Source organism: Mauremys reevesii, linkage group 23 (genome assembly GCF_016161935.1).
Source record: "Mauremys reevesii isolate NIE-2019 linkage group 23, ASM1616193v1, whole genome shotgun sequence".
NCBI classification, from domain to species: Eukaryota; Metazoa; Chordata; order Testudines; family Geoemydidae; genus Mauremys; species Mauremys reevesii.
The window spans coordinates 20,226,782-20,246,787 of record NC_052645.1 but is presented as its reverse complement, the minus strand read 5'-3'; positions in this window follow the sequence as shown (position 1 = coordinate 20,246,787).

The following is a 20,006-nucleotide window of genomic DNA, read 5'->3' as shown; positions in this document are numbered from 1 at the left end:
GCAGATTAAAGACATCAGCCAGCCCCAAACCAAGCAGCTATTCAAAGCTCCTGAATACATCTTCCATTCAGGGTGAGCGCATCAGCCCATCTACAAAACTGACATCTACAGCAGGGGTTTTCAAAGGTGCCCAAGGGAGTTAGGCCCATGGAAATTCAATGGGAGTTGGAAGCATTGCTTTTTAGGGTGGAATTTTCAAGGCTGTTAACTGAATTTTTCTCTGAGTTCAGACTGGTATTGCACTGGGCGAGGTTCTGTGGCCTGTGTTACACAAGAGGTAAGACTAGATGATCACAATGGTCCCTTCTGGCATCAAGATCTATGGATCTATGAATCTGGTTTGAGTTTGGGATGGAGGGTTGGGTCCCTTTCGTTATTTGACCCCTCCCGAATCCAAATTATGTTTTGCTTTTAAAAATTGGAAACCATATTTTTATAAACAAAAACCCCAGCAAGGCCATAATGAATGCAAGCCCCAGATGATCTTGGATATCCAAAGCATTAAAGTCTGAGCACTGAATTTATACCGAGAAGAACAAACAAGGTTTGTGAATGGTCCGGCACAACACTGGAGATGCTTTGTAATGAGGCAAGGCTCCTGCTTAAATCCTACAGACCCAGCCATGCTGAGGTTTTAATATAAGGTAGTTTCCCTCCCAGTCCCTGTTTGCCATGCCAGGCAGGTTGCCTTGTCCGCTGAAACAAATGACCTTGAGCAGAGCTGCGGGTCAATAAAATAATTTGCTAACTGATCCATCTTCTGTGGCAAACAGATGAATCAACCTCGACTCCCTGGGCTGTTTTATGTACAGATGGGAGAACCATTAAGTTAAAATAATATGTGCATATACATCCATTTCCATGCAATAAATGGATGGCACTAAATAAATGAGTTTGCATCTTTCAGCATGGAAAAACATTGATGCATTTTTCGACACATGGCCTTTCAGGGTTGGATGTGCTCCCAGGGATATATGTTATGGTGTTTTTTCTTCTGGGTCTCCCTCTCTCTTGGTTTCCAGCATCCTGTCCCTCTTTCCCAACTCTCTTCCTTTCACTTTCTACAGCTTTGTCTCTCTCACCCTCCCTCTGTTACCCTCTCTCCTTCCAAGCCCCCTCTCTTTCATCAGGTCCACTCCTCGACCAGGGGACCATCTCTTCTAACTTGTGGTTTAGAATGTGTATTGACTCCTGGCTCTTTGCCATGGTCAAGCTGATTGCCTCAAGTATTCCAGCTCCAGCAACCCCTATTCCAGCTGTCCTCGGCTTTCACTGTGAGAAAAGTGCCAGAGAGATTCCCTATGAGCCATCTGCAAGTCCCTACCCCCCATGCTCCAACCTTCTGATGGCTTGGCACATCCCTAGATTGTCCTTCAAGCAACCCATCCATCCTCAGAGCCCTACACAGAGCATTAAGCAAACAGAACTGCACCCCCGGCTATTCCTCGTATAACACTGCAGTCCAGATACGCATCGTTCCTAGCATGCCCAGACTGCTTCCTACACAAGGGCTGAAGAGGAAGTAATGGGATGCAATCCCAGACTAGGCTTCCAGACTCAAGGGTGGGTTGCCACTAGGGCTGGAGTGACACCACTGAAACTGGTAGACCTGTTCTTGTGAGATTTCAGCACTGACATAACTAAACTAAAACCCACGGTGAAATCCTGGCCCATTGAAGTCAATGTGAGTTTTCTTGCTGGCCTCAGGGGGAGCCAGGATTTCACCCTTTGAGCTTGTTCTTTGCTTACAAGGTTATTTTTCTGACTGCACTAGCCCCACCAGGCAATGATCTGATTCTGCTCCCATGGAAATCAACAAGAGGTTTGTGTTTGAGTGACCCCTAATTGCTTTCCCGTCCCAGGGCCCAAACCACTTCCCATGCAAGTAAAGGTAAACACTTGCATTGACTTCAGTGGGAGATGCATTGGGCCCCAGGAACTGGCCCTCTGCTAAACAGACAGGGGGGGAAGCCCACGCTACAAGTCCTCAGGCTCCCAGCAAGACACCCATCTCATGGCCTGTGCTAAAGCTTCAAGCCACTGGAGGATAACGGAAAGAGGTGCTGGAGTCATGTACGGTTCCAGTCTAGACTTGCCCAAGGAATAACCATCTCTGTACAATTGTCCCTTATTTTACTGATGAGTCACATAGCAAAGCACCAAAAACAAATAAGAAATGGTCATTTACACCATGGGGCCACATCAGCCTTTAGGAACCGATGGGGAGAAGGAGGCACAGGAATCAAAAGCAACTAGAATCTGAGAGCTGAATTATAAACCAGCCAGTGTTGCCAAGACTTAAAGTTCATGCATGTGTCTGGGCTGCATTTGTTTCACAGTGCTGCAAACTGGGGCACTCGGAGGTACGGGAGCAGAAAGGCCCTGAGGCAACCTGTGTTCAGTGAGCCCCTAATCGTGGCGAGGTGATTAATGTCCTTCTGGTCCCGCGCTTCACTGTTCTGTTCTTTTGCCTTTCTCCCCATCGTTCTGTAATGCCGTCTCTGCAGGTGCCATTCAGGTTGCATGAAGCAAACTGGCTTTTCAGTTGATAGTGCTCAGCTTCCCGGCGTGGGAGCAGGGACAGAGCAGACTGAGCAGGAAAAGAGGAGCAAGTCAGGACCCAAACCAAGGGCCTTGCCTCGTAACATAGAATTGAGTCTACAAATTAAATGGCTTTCCACAGAGAGCAGATTTGTTATTACATTTTATAGACTTGAAGGATCTCAACACACTTCACCCAGGACTGGAAATAAAGGCCCCTTGGAATGGAGCCTGTCACATCATTCAGGGTGGTTTTGGACATCAAGTGAATCTTTGAGACTCTTGTATCCAAATGGGGAGGCCGGATGTAATTAACTAAGAAATTGGGGATGGAGCACCTGTTCTTCCCTTTCTCTCATTGCTGCTCTGCCTGTTTATTCTCTTACTCCCTTGTTATTAAATTGCAAAATTGCTGGTATAAAGCAGGGAACTTTATAGGTTTTTCCCCATCACTCTCTTCCATCCCCTTCACCAGTGTGTCTGGCCTACTGGATAGCGCACTGGACTTGGAAGCAGGAGAGCTTGGGCTCTATTCCCAGCTCTGCCACTGGCCTTCTCTTGGGGAAGTCATGTCACCCCTCTGTGCCTCGGTTTCCCCATCTGTAAAAATGGGTATAATGATCCTTGCCTTCTTGGTAAAGTGCTTTGAGCTCTACAGATTGAAAGCACTGTACAAGAGCTAGGCACTATTATAGTAATTCTGTCTCTCCCTGATTGCCTTGCTGAGTTACTGACAGGATATGGCTGCCATTGGACAGCAGAGGGTCATGGCGGATGACAGAACAAGAGGGATGGAGAGAATGTGAAGAGAGAAACATGGGGAGGGCAGAATGGACAGCCCAGCTTGCCATGCGCTGGATCTGCCTGGAATCTGCTTTGGGTCTGAGTGTTAGGACAAACTTTGGATTAGACATTATTAACAAATCTTGTCCTGATGGATCTAGGAGATTTCATCCAAGGCTCTCAAGCAGCCTCATGATTCAACCTCTGGTAGGTCACTATGATCATCCCTCATTTTACAGATGGGGAAAATTAAGTCACAGTCAGGGTCAGGGATGCGTTTGAAAAGGAGTACTCTTGCTTTCGTACACATTCACCACCTGCGTCAGTGCAAACTGCAGCAGCTGCCAGCTTGCAGGCTCGGTGGTGGTAGCTGCATGTGCAAACAGGGCTGAAATGGTGCACCCGTGTTTTGGACCGAAACCTCCTCTCTGCATATTTGACACTAAGGACCTGATCCCGCAAGTGTTTGAACTCCCTCAACACCCATTGAAACCACTGGGAATCAACTCAGTGAGTTAGTGGGGAATGGAACCCAGAAGTCTTATCACCCAGTCTTCTCTGTTCACTAGACCACATTCCCCTCCCAAAGCCAGGAATAGAGACTCCTGACTCTCAGCCTCCTTTCTCTAACCATAAGACCAAACTCCCCTCCCAGAGCTAGTAAAAGAACCCAGGAGTCCTGATTCTCAGATCTCAGTTCACTCTCATATCTCTGCTTTGATCTTTACATTAATTTTGACTTAGGAATCATTTACAGTGTTAACATGATATGGCAGTGTAGCAATCCTCTTTTCCCTCATTTTAAGCTTAATTTGCCAGCCCATACCCACACGAGAGGGTGAATTACCTGGATTTATCATCTCACCGGCTTTCTAGCTGATAAGCTTAACAAGGTTAGGCACAGATGAGTGCTGGGGAATAATAAGTTAGTCAATGGGACCAAGCTGCAATGCTCATTACTGAGGAGGTGAAAGGTTAACGCATTGTCATGTCAACAAGGTTAACAAACTAACCACACACAAGCGCCATCAACATCGGACAAAGTTAGGTAGCAGAGGAGGCTCCTAGAATAAAACAGAGCCCTGGGGCTCATCTATACTCCAAAGTTGTACCACTTTAACTTGAACAGAACAGATAAATCAGTACGACTCCCTAGGGTGGATAGTTATATATCGCCACTAAGGTGCTTATAATGGTATAGCTATTCCAGCACGGGAAAGGGAATAAACTATGGAAATAAAAGGCACCTGTATAGTGGCATGACTGCACCAATGTAATTAGATTATTATTAGTTATTTATTACCGTACTGCCTAGGAGCCCTAGTCATAGATCAGGACCCTATTGTGCCAGGTGCTGTAGAAACAGAAAGCAAAGAACAAGAGGCCTCAAAGTGTGTCTCTACGTGTTGGCTAGGGAGGGAGTTGGATACAGCCTGGGTGAGGCTGCCCCCCTGTACTCACCAATAACTCACACAAAGCCTTGGACATTAGGATCTGTTTAATGAGAGAAGGCATGTTGACCAGATCACTGAGAAAATCAGTTGGCATATCAGCGAGTGTTACTCCAGGGGGAATAAACATTTCAATATTAGGCCCAAACCTGCAGTCCTTATTCAGGCAAAACTCCCATTGAGGGCAGTAGGAGTTTTGCCTGACATACATCTCTGGGATCAAGCTAACTTCTTGCTTGCTTGCTTTCATGTATTGCCAGCATGCCCATCACTGTGGTATCTACATGTCAATTACAGGGTTTAAAAGAGTAAGCATCAAGAAGGGAGAGGAATTATTGGACATTGGACAAACAGGGTAGGATCTGATAATGGGATGGGATTAAGAATATAAGAAAGGGGCATAATCTCTGAGCTGGTTGAAAGTTTGGGGGGAACATTTTTTTTTATTCATGGGGCCATTTCCTTAAATGATTTTTTTTGTAAAAAATTCTCTCAACATTGTCAAAAATTAATTTTTCAAGAAAAATCTCATGTTTTTTTAAAATAAAATAAAATGTTAACAAATATTTTATTTACCAAAACCCAGGTTTGTGATACAGGGAAGATTTCAATGTGTTTGATAGAAGAAATTGCAAAGAGTTTAAAAAGATTATTTTGAAAGTATGAAAAATAGGTCCATTACAAACACTTGGAAGTGAAGACAATTTAGAAAATTCACTTCTTTTTTGCACAAATAGGTTTTCATTTTTCTACCATGTCCAATAAGCTCCCGGGGAAATCTCCATCCTCAAAACAACCTCTCCTCCCTCCTTCTCTCTGCTTCCCTCCCATGCACCCAGCACAGGGCAATGAGAATAGTACCTGGAACATTCTTGTATAGATCTCCCTGTCTGCAGACCCTGAGCAATATGCATCATCCACCCTCTAATGGAGGATCATTTGCATCCACATCACTTTCAGACAGCTTGGTGTGACTGTCAGAGGACCTCTCAGGACGTCAGTGCTCACACTACAGTCAGGTGACAGCTGCCGGTCTACTCTGTTTTCTCTACCTTTTTCCTTGGCACACAACATGCTATCTCTGGTGGACATTTGGAGCCACCACTCTGCTCCTCTGCACCTTGTCCACAGCACCTCCTCTATCACCCTTACACTGATAGCTCTGTGTGGGTCACTATTGGCCTTTGACCCAATGATGCTTGCTGTCACCTTCAGCTGTTGCACAAGCAGTATGTCCTTTGTCACCATCATGTTAGTCTAATAGTAAGCCCCATGTCAACATGAGGTGTTGCATTAGTGCTCTTTTTGCCAGCTCTCATTGCACTAGTAATTTCCCTTCTGCCCCGGTTGCACTAGTGTTTGTCCTGTCTCTGTTGCACTAGTTATATCCTTTCTATCCCTGTTGCACTCATAGTGTCTCCCATCCCTGTTGCCATAAGTATTCCCTCTGTTGTTACCAGTTGCTGCACCAATAGTAAAACATAAAGCAGTCGGGTGCATACAATTAGAGCAAAGGGACTGCACTGAGGTGGGTGGTATTGGCTTCTTGTGGCTCACTGCAGACCATGTGAATCTAATCTATATATTTGGATATAATATGCAAATTTCTTGGCCTCAACAGCAGATCTGTGCAAAGGACCTGAGCTCCAAAATTTGGGTATGGATCTGAATATCAACTTCCCTTGAGAACGAGGGAGTTCAGCTCCATTTATTATCTGTATTCCAGTAGCATCTAGAGCCCCAGAAAAGATCAGGGTTCCGTTGTACCAGGTGCTGTGCAGAACCATAGGAAGAGACAGCCTCTGCCCCAAATAGCTTACAATCTAAATGGACAAGACAGACAAAGGGTGGGAGAAAGCAAGGATTATTACCTCCACTTTACAGGTGGGGAACTGACGCACAGAGAGTCTAACTGCCTTGCTCAACGGCACACAAGGAGTCTGTGGCAGAGCCACAGCTGGAACTCAGATTGTCTGAGTCGTAGTCTGAAGATCACCCTTCCTGTTTAGGATCCAGCTTTGGGTTTGGTCCAATTGCTCTAGTATGTTTCACAAGAGTTACTGTTTTGTTGCCTAAATAAGTGGTTGTAAGAGTGAGACCCAGACCACACTAATCTCTCTCGTGAAAAGTCACTGAGCCGGGCATGGAGGGAGCTGTTCTTTGAGACACAAAAAAATTCCTACCACACTCACTCAGCCTTCAGCATGTGCAGCTTGGAACCTACAACAGGGCAGGCCAATGGGCAGACCTGGCTATTCCTTCCTCCTCCCCACTAGGGAGCAAAAGCCCCAAAGAGCTGTGCCAGCCATACAGGCTAGGAAGCAGTGCAGGACAGAGCTGACTCTGCACTGGAATCGCTGCAGGGAACTTCCTGTGAGCTATTAAAGCAAGTTTAGTAATTAATACCTTCCATGCATGAGAGAAATGAAAGGCAGGTGGGTGTGGGGGAAGGGGGAGAGAGTGGGAGGAAGCAGGGAGGAGAAAGGCACTATTTTGAATGCAGTTGGGCTTTTTCTGTTGTTGTTTTTACTTGTTTATTAATAATTTGCTCTATCCCAAAGGCTCCAGTGTTAAAACCTCTCGTACAGGTTATTAATGAGTAATTGTCCCTGAGTGATCATTCATTATTACTGTGCATTTCAAACGTGCCCATCCCTGTGGGATCTGGGAGCCCTACAAAACTTTAAGGGATCTGTGCTGTCCTTCTAAAGGAAGAGCTCTCCTCTCCCCACTCTGCTGAAGCTGCTCAATGGTTGGATCCCAGCGGTTCTAGCTTCTGGTCTCGGTACTTCCCTGGCCTGCATTGCTATAGTCTGGGAGTCGGCACCCAGCATTGGCCAGTGTTATCAGGACATGATTCACTGAGAAATACCTGCAGGCATAGATGCTCTTCGGGCCAAATTCTGAAGCCCCAGCCTGAGTGGCCACTATGTGTGCTGGGGAGATCCCAGGAATCCTCCCACGGAGGTCACTCCAAATTCAGGACTGGGGTAATCGCCACCATATATTTGCATGAGATCTGTGGTGGATGAGTGGGGAAACAGCTGATAGATCCACAAAGCTGCTACCAAGCAGCAGCCTGTGAAATGAGTTTGGCAGGGTCTCAGGCCATTCCCCAGTGCTCACATTACAAAAAAATACCTCTGTAACCAACACTAATTGACCCCTTTGTCAGCAATCTTGGCAAAAGGTTGAATGGACCATGCAATCTGACTGCATTTAGGTCAGGGCTGAGGCGCATTGACAGAACAAGGAGGAAGTGACTGATATTGTCCACACTGTATGGGCTCTGTGGGTAAACAGCAGACTTCGGTCTCTGGGGGTGTCAATCTGGTGCCTTTCACATGCAATAAAAAGAAAGGCACTTGTTTCCCCTTTCTTGTACTGATCAGTGTTATGTGTCTGAAATGGCTATGGTACCGTGAACCCATCAGGGATGGTGATCACTTTACACTAAGCCAACCATTAGGTTAGATGCACGTTTGGAAGGGTTACTGTTTTCTGAAAGGGGAAGGTAATTCACCATGTGGCTCTAATGTGCTTTTCACATTATAACCTCCAAGGATGCCTGGATGAGGGTCTCTCTTTCCAAAGCCATTTGTGAGAGAGGCCTCTTGGTGTTAAAGAGACACTCCATTTCAGCTCCTTTAAATCTATTTTCTTAACAAACAAAAGTTTATTTTCTAAATAATAATAATAAAAATCCCAGCCTTGGGGCTATCTGTCAAATGGCTGGAAGCTCATTCAAGCGTGCGTCCATTACTGTCTCCCTGTTTTACAAAACCTGCTGCTGGCATCCTGAGCAGTTTATTCCAGGGTAATGACTGAAAGATCCTGATCGATGCTGATTTTGATCTTACATAAACACAATGGCCTCTGTTTCCTGGGGAAGCGCGAGGTGTCGGCATTTGGTTTAGAGGAAAAAGAGATAGGGCAAGCTTTGCAAAATATACATTTATTTTCTCTTTCTTCAACAGAGAACTATTTTTTTCCTTTTCCGCACCCTCTCCCCTACCCCAATAGCATTACTGCATAGATGCTGGGAAAAGATCTGGAAAAGCTAGGATGTGACAGTTGTAGAGATTTGGAGACATGGGTGATCTGGATCTTCTCAGCTAAATTGTGTTTTCTTTACAAAAAGAAATAATTGCAGGGGAAACCGGTATCAAGTGTTATTTTCCCACTGAGCATTCTCAGGTATTTTGTTGTTGATTGGCCAGATTAGCCAGACAGAGCAGGTGCCCTATGACAGCTGCTGTGGAAGGAAAGACCTTTTGATAATTTGTTAAGATGTACACATTTACTTCTACTGGATTTACAGTTCTCAGGGAAATGATAGAAAGCCCAGGAAGTGACATGCAGAATTTGGAATAACGTTGTTCCAGAATACTGAGAGCCTGTGATTTCTAGACTGTCAGAGTCCTTTAGAACACAGAGTATCTGTGTGTTCTAGAATGCTGATGACACTAGGGTGATCAGATGTCCCGATTTTATAGGCACAGTCCCAATTTTTGGGTCTTTTTCTTATATAAGCTCCTATTACCCCCCACCCCTGTTCCAATTTTTCACATTTGCTGTCTGGTCACCCTAGATGACACTTGGAATGTGCTGTCTGCATGTCGGTCCCAGAATAGCAATGCCCCTTTGAATGCAGTGCATCTTTATGTTCCTGAAGTCTGATGCATCTGGAAATATGTTCTAGCATGCTGAGGGCACCTGGAACACAGAGTGAATGTTGCTCCTTGGAACCAAGGTGTGGTCTCAAAAATGCCTACTGTCCCTTCAAAAGCAACACAGTGTTATATGCTCAAGAACCCTGAGGCAGTGTTGTGAATTCTGCAATGACCTTGCCAGTTTGAGTGGCTGGGTGGTCTAGAACCTTGCTATAGTTCTTAGAACACTGAGACAGCACCGTGTCCGTAGCCTGCCTGGCTGGTCCAAGTGAAGGTAGATTGGTATATGAGTACAGGCAAGCACAAGGTTCCCATTTGAATGGAATTCTTTCTGCTACTCACTTCCATTTTGGGAGAAGGGTGAGCAGGGGTTTCATTCTGGTCATCATGCCGGATACCATGTTCATTTGGGTAGAGGGCAGAAATAGACAGCTCAGAACCTTCCCCTGTGCCTCATCATTACGGATAGTTTATGTGTTTCAGTACACACCACCCTGTCCTTTTTCATGCTAACTTCCCCTTGGTTTCAGTAGTTTGGCTGTGAGGTGGGGCTCCAGGGCTGTACCCACAGATGCTATTTTGAATTTTGCACCAAATTAAACCTGCTTCCAGAACTGCAATAGCACTTCCGAGAAGGGCAAAATCCTGGCTGTTCTGAGATCTGCAAAATATTGTTGGTCATGTTTGGGTTTTGCTTTCAGGACTGAGTTCCATTTTGTCCAAACCCACAACTCCAGTCTTGGCCCATTTCTAGCTTATTTGAAGCATTAGACACCAACAAACAACAAGCAGAATGGCTGAAGACTGGGAATGTTTGGGACTGAAACAGCCTTAGAGAGCTCATCTACATAACATTAAACTATAGCGTCCCATAGACTGTGCTGTGTATCCATATTCTGGCTCCTAATTTGTGATCTGACTTCCTTATCTCTGCATCTGTGCCCTGGAATGCCAGGCAAACTTCAGCATGATCAGAAATAAAGGTGTTCTGACTCGAAGGTCATAAGTTACTGAGCCAAACTGGGAACGAAATTCCAGGGGGGCAGATTGCTGTTGTTTTAATTAAATGGAGGGAAGGAATGGGGAGGAGAGGGAGAAGAAATAGTTGAACAATCAAACAATGTTTTCCCCTTGCTAAGACAAATCATTGGAGTTATAATTTAAAAGGCTGGAATTGTCTTTTTGAAAGACCATTTGAATGTGGATGTTGAATGATTGACAAATAAAGGGCACTCTCCCCTAATTTAAATATGTTCCTAGTTTGTGCAGAATATGTTAATTTATACATTGCCTAAATAGCCAGTAGCTATTGTCTGTAAAACCACATCAGATCAGGGCAACAGGGCAGTTAATGTACTGGCTAGATGTTATGGCTGGTCAGTGAAGCGATCTGAGCTTCCTTCCACTGGCTCTGAAGTCCTAAATGGAATAGCTGAGCTGTAAAAAAATGCCAGGGGCAAAAACTAAGTTCATTCTGTCAGCCTGCAGTAGGGCAAGGCATTCCTTCCTATAAGGAATCACATATATACCCTTCAGAGCCAATGTTAGCCTTGCACCTCAGTGAGCTGCAGTGATTTTTCAAGTTCTATATGGGAGAGAGAATAGATTCCTATAGCGATTTCTGCAAACCCGTCATGCTCTCTCTCTATAAGGGCAGGATAGTTAAACACAAGACCAGGAGCCCAGAGGTTAAGGTTTTATTCCTAGCTCTGCAACTGAATCATTGTGTGGCCTTGGCCAGGTCACCTCCTCCTCTCTGTGTGCCTCAGTTTCCTTATCTGATGAATGGGGATCATGGTGAGCTTCCTCACTGAGGGACTGGGAGGCTACATTCATTCATGCTTGCCTATAGGGATGAATGCCTATAAACAGATAAATACCCAAGAAGAGGTCTTTTGGTTGGCATATATAGAAGATGGCTGTGGCTTTTTTATTCTGTTCTAGCTAATTAGTGGGCTTGTGAATTATCCTCCCCTTTTGACCCACTCAGTTATTTTATTTGTTGTGCTTTTCTTTTCTTCCTGGTACATAGCACACTGGCGCGACTCGCAGCCCTGCTGAAGCATGGCTGGAAGATTCCTTCCTCAACAGCATTAAAACTAGGTCATATGAGGTGCTCTCTGCTCCTTTTGCTGCATTTGACATTGCGCTTTGCAGTGGTTTCTTCCTCTTGCTGTTCAAAAGCATGCTGCTTCCTTCCACCTCTGCTCACTCTGCTGTATTTACACTCTGCTGCAGCCCTGTGAACTCAGCTCTGCTCTTCCACACCACGTGGACAGGAGTCCACGGAGTCTGAATCAGGCCCACGTTCACATCCAGGAGCACTGTTTTCGGAGGAGGCGTGGTTCAAATTGATTTTGAACGGTATGACATTTAGTAGTACCAGAGAGTGAACCAGACAGGGTGTCACATAAACTCACATCCATCTATTCCCAGCACAGAATTTCCTGTTTTCTTTTTAAATCTTTCCATTATTGTTACTGTTTACATTACAGTCGCACGTAGAGGCCTTGACAGAGCCTGGGGCCTCATTGTGCCAGGCACTCTTCAGACACATAGTGAGAGACAGTTCCTGTCCCGAAGAGCTTACAGTGTAGACAAAGGATGGGGGAAAGGAAGCATTATTATCCCCGCTTTACAGATGGGGAATCAAGGCCCAGATTGATTGAGTGATTTGTCCTAGGTCGCACAGCAGCAGAGGTGGAAATTGAACCCACCAACAACCTCAAGGCCTGTGTCATGATCTCCACTCTGCTCCTCCCTTGCACTGTTCATCCAGCACTTCTCTACCCAGGGACAACTCCAGGCACCAGCATGCCAAGCACATGCCTGGGGCGGCAAGCCACAGGGGGAGCTCTGCTGGTCGCCGTGCGGGTGGCAGGCAGGTTGCCTTCGGCGGCATGCCTGTGGAGGGTCCGCTGGTCCCGCGGCTTCGGCGGACCTCCCGCAGGCGTGCCGCCGAATCCGCAGGACTGGGGACCTCCTGCAGGCAAGCTGCCAAAGGCAGCCTGCCTGCTGTGCTTGGGGCGGCAAAATACCTAGAGCCGCCCCTGTCTCTACCTCCCCTTCCCTCTCACATGTCATCATTATGGACTCAAGAGCCTTCTCCCTTGCTGCTGTTTGCAACAGCCACCCTGTATTTTGCTGCCCCATCAGGTGAAATCCTATTTGTCCTCTCTTGTCTTTGGTTCCTCAGGACTCTTTACTTTAGAGAGGAGCGAAATAAGAGGAGGCATGATACAGGGAATGGGATAGAGAAGGTAAATTGGGCCCTTTTATTCATCTCCTCTTATAACACAAGACCAGGCACATAGGCAGGTGGAAAGAATGGGATGGAAATATTCTGTGAGGGATAAAACAGTGGACCAGATTTTCAATAAAAGCCCATCTCCCATTTAGGCACCTAAATGACTATCACACTGAGAGCTGCGGAGTGCTGGGCACTTTTGAAAATCTGGTCCAATAGGTATAAATAACTACAGGTGTAGCGCAGAAATGTCCAGGTCTCCAGATACATTGCAAAGAGAAACAAAGTTAGTGCAGAGTCCTTGGTGTGGAGGAGACCCACATTGTGAGCATGCGTGTCTGTGTGTGTTGGTGGGTGGATGGATGGCCAAGGTGATGTGTGAGCAGGGGTGATTCTTGTGTGTGTGTGCTATGTGTGTTTGTGCACGAGTGTGATGGTGGGTGATGGAAAGGGACTCTGTGTGCCGACCTGCATTTGCGTGTCAGTCTCTGAATGTGCATTTCTCTGTGTGTGTTTCCATGCCTCTGAGTATGTATATATGTGTGTGGGTGCCTGCCCGGGTCTGAGTTTGGGCAGGGAGTTGGAGCTCTGCATGTGTGTATGTCTGAGCTTCTTTGTCTGTTTGGGGAAGGGTGTACTGAGGGGGTTTCTGGGCTGGGAAAGAGGAGAAAACAATAGTGTCTGTGTGCAGATTCCTCTCTCTCACCTGCATTACAGACATCACTTTGCAGGGAAGAGTCCGGAATACTGTCCGGAATACAACAGTCAAACTGAAAAAGCCCCAGAGCTGGATGCAATCCAGCTCCTGCCTGTGCCCCAGTGCCATTTGTGTATCAGTCTTCATTTATAGCTGTGGTTCGGCCGGGTCATTGAAGCAATTTTTAATGCAGTGAGGCTTCTAATTAATGGGATTTTGAAGTTAATTAAGACAATCTTTCTAATCTCATTTAGATCTCTCCTTTACAGTTTACCAGGGCAATGTCGCTTTCGGTGAGTTGCTACGGAGCCCTTATTAACTCTCCAAGTGCACACTGCAGGATCTGTCATGTTTCAAGTCAAGGGTTTGGAATGTCATCTGAAAAGATTGACAGATCCACAAACGTATGCTCATCTGAAGGGATAACAATACGTAGGATGTCTAATACCCCAGCATGTCTAGGATTGCATTTCAGCTCTTCACTGCACTGTCCCTAGGAATCAGGGGCTCTTGCCAAGAGCCTGTAATAACAGTGGCATTTAGATAGGCTTCCCAGTCTAACAAAACTCCTCATCAACAGGTAGCTCCAGCAGGCACCATGTCCACACCTTATTCTGGGATTGAAAAAAAGAGCTACAATACAAATTTAGCATCAGATTAAACTGGGGCGATAGGACTGATGGACTGTAGAGAGCTTCCCAGACAGCATCTGTTTGTGAGTCAATAGGCAAATCTACTGGTATAGTGGATGTTGTCCTTTCTGAAATGCAGATCTAAGGAAACAGTACTGTATAGGAATATACCATGTGTATCATGGATATTTGTTGCAGGCTGCATGGAGCTATATGGTAGCATAAGTCCCGCTCTGAGATTGATGCACTGATTTATTGATTTGATAAAATTAGCTCATGACTAAGTCTTTGGGCATTTGGGCACATTTAAAAAATAACAAAATGAATTGGCCAAATGTCAACTACCTATCTATCTTATCTGTATTTCTAAAGCATTCATCAGTAGAGTGTCATAGTGGTGACAATTAGTCCCACATTTTAAAGGGTTCTCAAACTAGCATTTTATTTTGTGACTGCAATGTTGTGGGTAGAAATGAGAGCATTAGATGTGTAACTACCTCATTTGCAGCTCTTTAACTGGTGTAAATCCGTGTCATTCCACCCACGACAATGGCTAGTAAAACCCTTGCTTGGAGAAGTTATTCTAGGACTCATCTAATGCCAACTACATTCAAATACCATTGTAACTAGCATGTTTCTGATCCCAGGATGGAACAATGCTTAGACTCTCACTTACAAGGATTGGAACACCTTCAATTTCCACTGGGGGTGTGTGTGTGAGGGGGCTGAGCACTATCTAGTATCAGAGCCTTAGAAATACTGTAGCAAATTCACCCATTGACTTTAGCGGAGTTATGCCTATGATGAACTTGGCCCGGTGTCACCAACATCAGTCCGGCAAGCTGGCAGCATTATGGAGTAACCTTAGTTAAGGAAGTTCCATTTTCAGTTCTTCCAGTGCCTTTCTAGAGATCACTCTCGATTAACTTTCAAGTGATATGATAAGTAGTAATAATACTGCTGCATTGTCCCTAATTATTTTCCATATAATTATGTACCCTGAAGAAACCTTTTAAATAGCACAGTCTCATCAGCGCACTGGTCCAAGGGATTCATTTGTTTCCTAAAAGAAAAATTCTTGGGGCCAAATCCTTCATCAATCCTTACTTGGGAAAAACTCCTCCTGAAGTCTGTGAGCCAGATCCTCAGCAGGTGCAAATCAGCACCCTATGCTGATGTACACCAGCTGACGATCTGTTCACAAAGTAAAAATTCGGCACGGACCTCAGGATCTGGGGCAATGGCAATATAAAGTATTTTGGGGGGAAAAATCAGATGAACCATAATAATGAAAATGTTAGTGACTTTCTGTTTCTTTTTTCAGCTCATCCTGTTTTCCTTTTTCATTTTTTAACCCTCTAGATGTGCCCCCTGCCTGATATGTGAAAGACAGAGAAAGGGACAGGAAGAGAGATTGTATATGCTTATTTGATTTTATGTTTCTGTTTATATATACCTAGGCATTGTGTATGTGTGTATGGGCGTATCTATCTAGCTATAGATTTTTAAAGGTGCTGAGTATCCATTATACCCACTAAGAGAATGGCAGTTGTGAGTGTTTAGCACTAGTAACTAGACAACACTGCTGTTAGGCAGTAGGTGTACCTGCAAACTCTATGTGCACCTGTGTATGTGTATATGCTTCCATAGACCATATGCATTTGTGTATATATAGCAGGCTATTGTACACATATCTGTGCATGCAGACATGGGTACGGTATGTTGCAAATGCATTGTATATATACCAGCATATTGTGTGTACACCTGTGCATGGTGTGAGTACCTTATACATGCATACTGATCAGACACCCAGCATGTCTAAATGTGGTACCAGTATACATATTGTGTATATATCAGTGTATTGTATATGAGCATGTGTTTTGTGTACAAACTGAATGGCAAGTGAAAACTTTGATGTAACTAGGTGCCTTGTTCTGAATTTAAGCCAAAAGATGGGAAGGAACATTAAGGTTTCAACATATTCTGAAGGACATAGAATTCACTGAGTAAATTGCATATATATTTCAATGGATGTACCTCTCCCACTAGATGTATTAAAAATAGCAGATCACCCTTTAATACAGGGATTCCTAGGAAGGGCCCATGATACTCATGATCCCATAGCACTTTCAATAAGAACAGAGGTATCTGCCCTTTGCTGAAATTTCTCCTCTCTCCGCTGTCATTCAGCTAGCTGTCTGCTGCCCTCCCACCCCAGAGCTGGCTGCATTTCAGAGGAGTAGCATTTGCAGTATGTCTATACTGCTAAATTCTTCACTGACCTGCCCCCCTGCAGCCCTATTAAAGACATTAGAGTGTAAGTGAGCATGCAATTTGGCCTCTACCTTATTAAAAAAAAGTGTGGGGGGGAATCCTTTAAGGATGAAAGATGCTGTATCAATGGACATTTCCCCATTATTTTATTTTATTATTTTATTACTAGTGGAGGGGAGGATCTTGGTTTGGAACCCAAAGACAATTAGGAACAGACTTACTTATGTGCTTAACTTTAGGCAGTGTGACCACTCAGAATGAATAAAGGCTATCATGTGCATATATCTATGTAGGACTGGGTTCATAGAATAAGAAGCTGAATGTAGTGGTGTGACCAAGGTCTGTTCCCAAGAAACCCTGTAAAAATATTTTTCCAAGAAAGGGATGGCTCTTTTGAAACAGGTTTGGTAAACTGGCCCCTGCTTAACGCTTATGTACCATACACCCATCCCTTCTTATGCATGCACACAACTCTGATCTCAGCCTGTCTCCCTCTGAGCCATGGTTTAAGAATCAGGGACAAGTTTCTAGGAGGTAGCAATGCACATTGACTTGCTGAAATAGTTAATGAGAAATTATACCATCCCCCATATACACACACACACACACACACACACACACACACACACCACCGCCACCCCAGAACAAAAAACCCAGAATAATAATTAAAAGATGCCCAGAAACGCTCTTGGAAGAGCATAAATTCTGAAGATGAAAGTAAATGATTAAAATAATTAAATACTTCAAGTTGACAAGCAGAAGCAGAATCTTGCCAACGGACATTTGTCGGTAATTAGTTAATTAATCCTAACACAAATTATAAGCCATAACAAACCAGTCAGGCTGAACGCAGCCGGCTGTTCAGAATTAAACTTAAATAAATAAATAAAGAGAGAGAAGAAGAAGAAAGAAAAGTTTAAGTTTCTTACGAATTTGAAAAGATGATGCTGTCCAGGAGCTGGGGTTTCCTTGAGAGAGGGGAAGCCAAGCCACAAGGGCTGGATCATTGGTGTTGAAGGTCAGATCCCAGAGCTCTTCTGCTCCCCTAGACGTTCTCCCATAACTGCTGCTGCCTTTCTCCCTCTCTGCCTTTCTCCCGCTTAGCTTCTTTCCTTCTTCCATTCCACCTCCCCGTGCCTGGCAAAACCTCCCATACCTCATGTGAGAAGCACCTTTAATTCCTCTTTCAAGCCGCTCTACAACTTGCCCTCGCTTCTCTCATTCATAACAGCGCCTCATAGTCTTGCATTTCAGCTGGCGTCCAGTGCATTGTATCAGCCTGAGTTAGGGCCTGATCTTGTAGAAGGGCTGTGCATCTTCAACTCCCATTGACTTCAGCACAAGAAGCTGAATGGGAGCAGTGCCTTTGAGGAGACACTCAGCAGCCTGGAGGACTGAATACTTAAGAGACGGTAAGTTCTTCAGGGGAGGGCCTTTGTCATGCTTCCAGAGCACCTTGTGCCCATATGGCACTCGGTGAAGAATAACAATAGCACATAAGCAAATGCAAAAGCCAACTTGAAGCTGGATCTCCCTACATCTGGAGAGGTTTATCTCAGCATAGGCCCAAAGCTATGAACCTGGCACTATGAATTCCATTTAACATCACCTCTGTTCTCTTCAAGAGCATCCACCAGTGTAAGAAATGTCAAGACACCAGCTCTAAGAGGAGATTGCAGGATGTTAGGAGGACAGAGGGCCTGGATATGTCTGAAGTGGAATAACTGAGGCACAACTAGAAAATATTTTGCTCTCCACAACAAAAGTTATGTGCAGCTTTCAGAGGAAACATGATCTGGTGGTTAAAGCAGGAGACTGGGAGACCGGACTCCTGGGTTCTGTCTTTAGTGCTAGGAGGGAGCAGTGTGGTGCCTAGAGTAGGAGATTAAGGGTCAGGACTGTCTCTGTGGCTGAGAGCAAGTGTAGTCCAGTGATGCGAACTGGGAGCCAAGAATCCTGGGTTCTATTTCCATCTCTACCATTGACTCGCTTGCTGATTTGGGGGTTTCCATTAAACCTTGCTGTGCCTCACTTTTGCCGGGGATAATGATACTGACCTACTTCACAGGGGTGTCATCTGAAATCACTAACGTTTAAAAGAGCTCTGGAGACAAGCAGAGGATTATTGACTAAAAGGGCATCAGGACCATAGCACAGCGTGGTCAAATCACAAAGAGTAGCCCCAAGCTCCCAAGCAAAACTGACTCCACAATTCTGAACATAAAGCCAGGCTGTTACACCCTGATCTACAAAGCATCCACGAAGAAAGGCCTAAAGCCCATATCCAGTTTGGTTCAGGCTCAAAGATATTTAGTACCAACGATACAAGGCCAAGAGGACACACTTGTGGTCAGCATGGTGAAGAGCTGGTTTGAGCTGGAAGATGGGATGTTGCTTTAACTGTTGCAATGGAAGGAGTTTAATGAACTGAACTCCAGTTTCTCACCTCTGGCAACCTTGGCTCAAGTCCAATTTGCAGCCCTAAATTAAGTGAGCTGAGTGCTGCCCACACAAGTCTTAGCGAATGACAGCTCATATGCTGCTGTGTACCTTCATATTAACACATGCAATCAGACCTGTGGATAGAGAAAGGAGCCATCCATGCCTTGCGACTTCCACGGCACAAACAGCCTCTCAAATATAGAGACACATGAGTAAGTGTTCAGATGGAAAGCACGTGTGCTCATCCAATCCTGGCATGGAAACAATGCCATGTGACTTATCTGACCAATCAAAAGTCAACATCACAACTTGGCTAGTGAACAGTGAATATAATTCGATCATAGATATTTTTCAAAAATGGCAAAAAAAATAAAATCATCATTTGTTTTCAAATAACAAAGAAATACAAAGAAATTGTGATCTTCTCCCAGGTGAAATTTGTCAGAGGAAAAAAATCACATTGAATTATCTGCTCAGCTACTTAATCTCTCTCTCTCTCTCTCTAATATATATATATATATATATATATATATATTAGACTATATATATGACTATATATTTATGTGTGTGTTTATATGTGCGTGCATACATAATAGATAGAAATTACATTGAAAAAATATGAGCTTTATGGTAAAAAATGATAAGGATCATCCTTTTTTATTTAATTTCCTATTAAATGTGTATGAAATGGGTTCCTGTTTGCTATAAAGCTCCAGTGAAGAGAAAGTTTTATTTTGTGCATGCGTGTGTGTGTGTTGTAAGTGTTTTGCATTATGTGAGCTCTGACCTTCAGAGGGGAACAGAAGGAATATTTTCGCCCCTGAGGCTAGAGTTGTCAGTGAAATGTCTGTCTTTCTTAATAATTTCAATTCGGGTGACAGGGGACAGGGCATTTTGCTCTGAACGAACGTACTGTAAAAACTGTCAGATAGAATTTGTCTCAAGAAACAACATTTCTATCTATTCAGGGTCATAATTACAGACATCTTATGACCTGTGGAGCACTGCATTTCTCTCAACAAAAAAAGGAACCCTAAAATATGTGGTCTGGTCTTCCATGCCACTTAGGATCCATTTAGCATTAATCCAAACAAATAATAAGAATCTCTAGCCAAAGATTTATCTTTCTCTTGTGGTTGTCGAGAATCCTTAATGAACTATGTATAGAAGTGACACAGTGGAAATGAAGGAATATAAAGAATTGCTATACATTGGATTGGAGTAATGGTCCATTTCACCTGTATCCTGTCTCCAAACTGCCTCTCC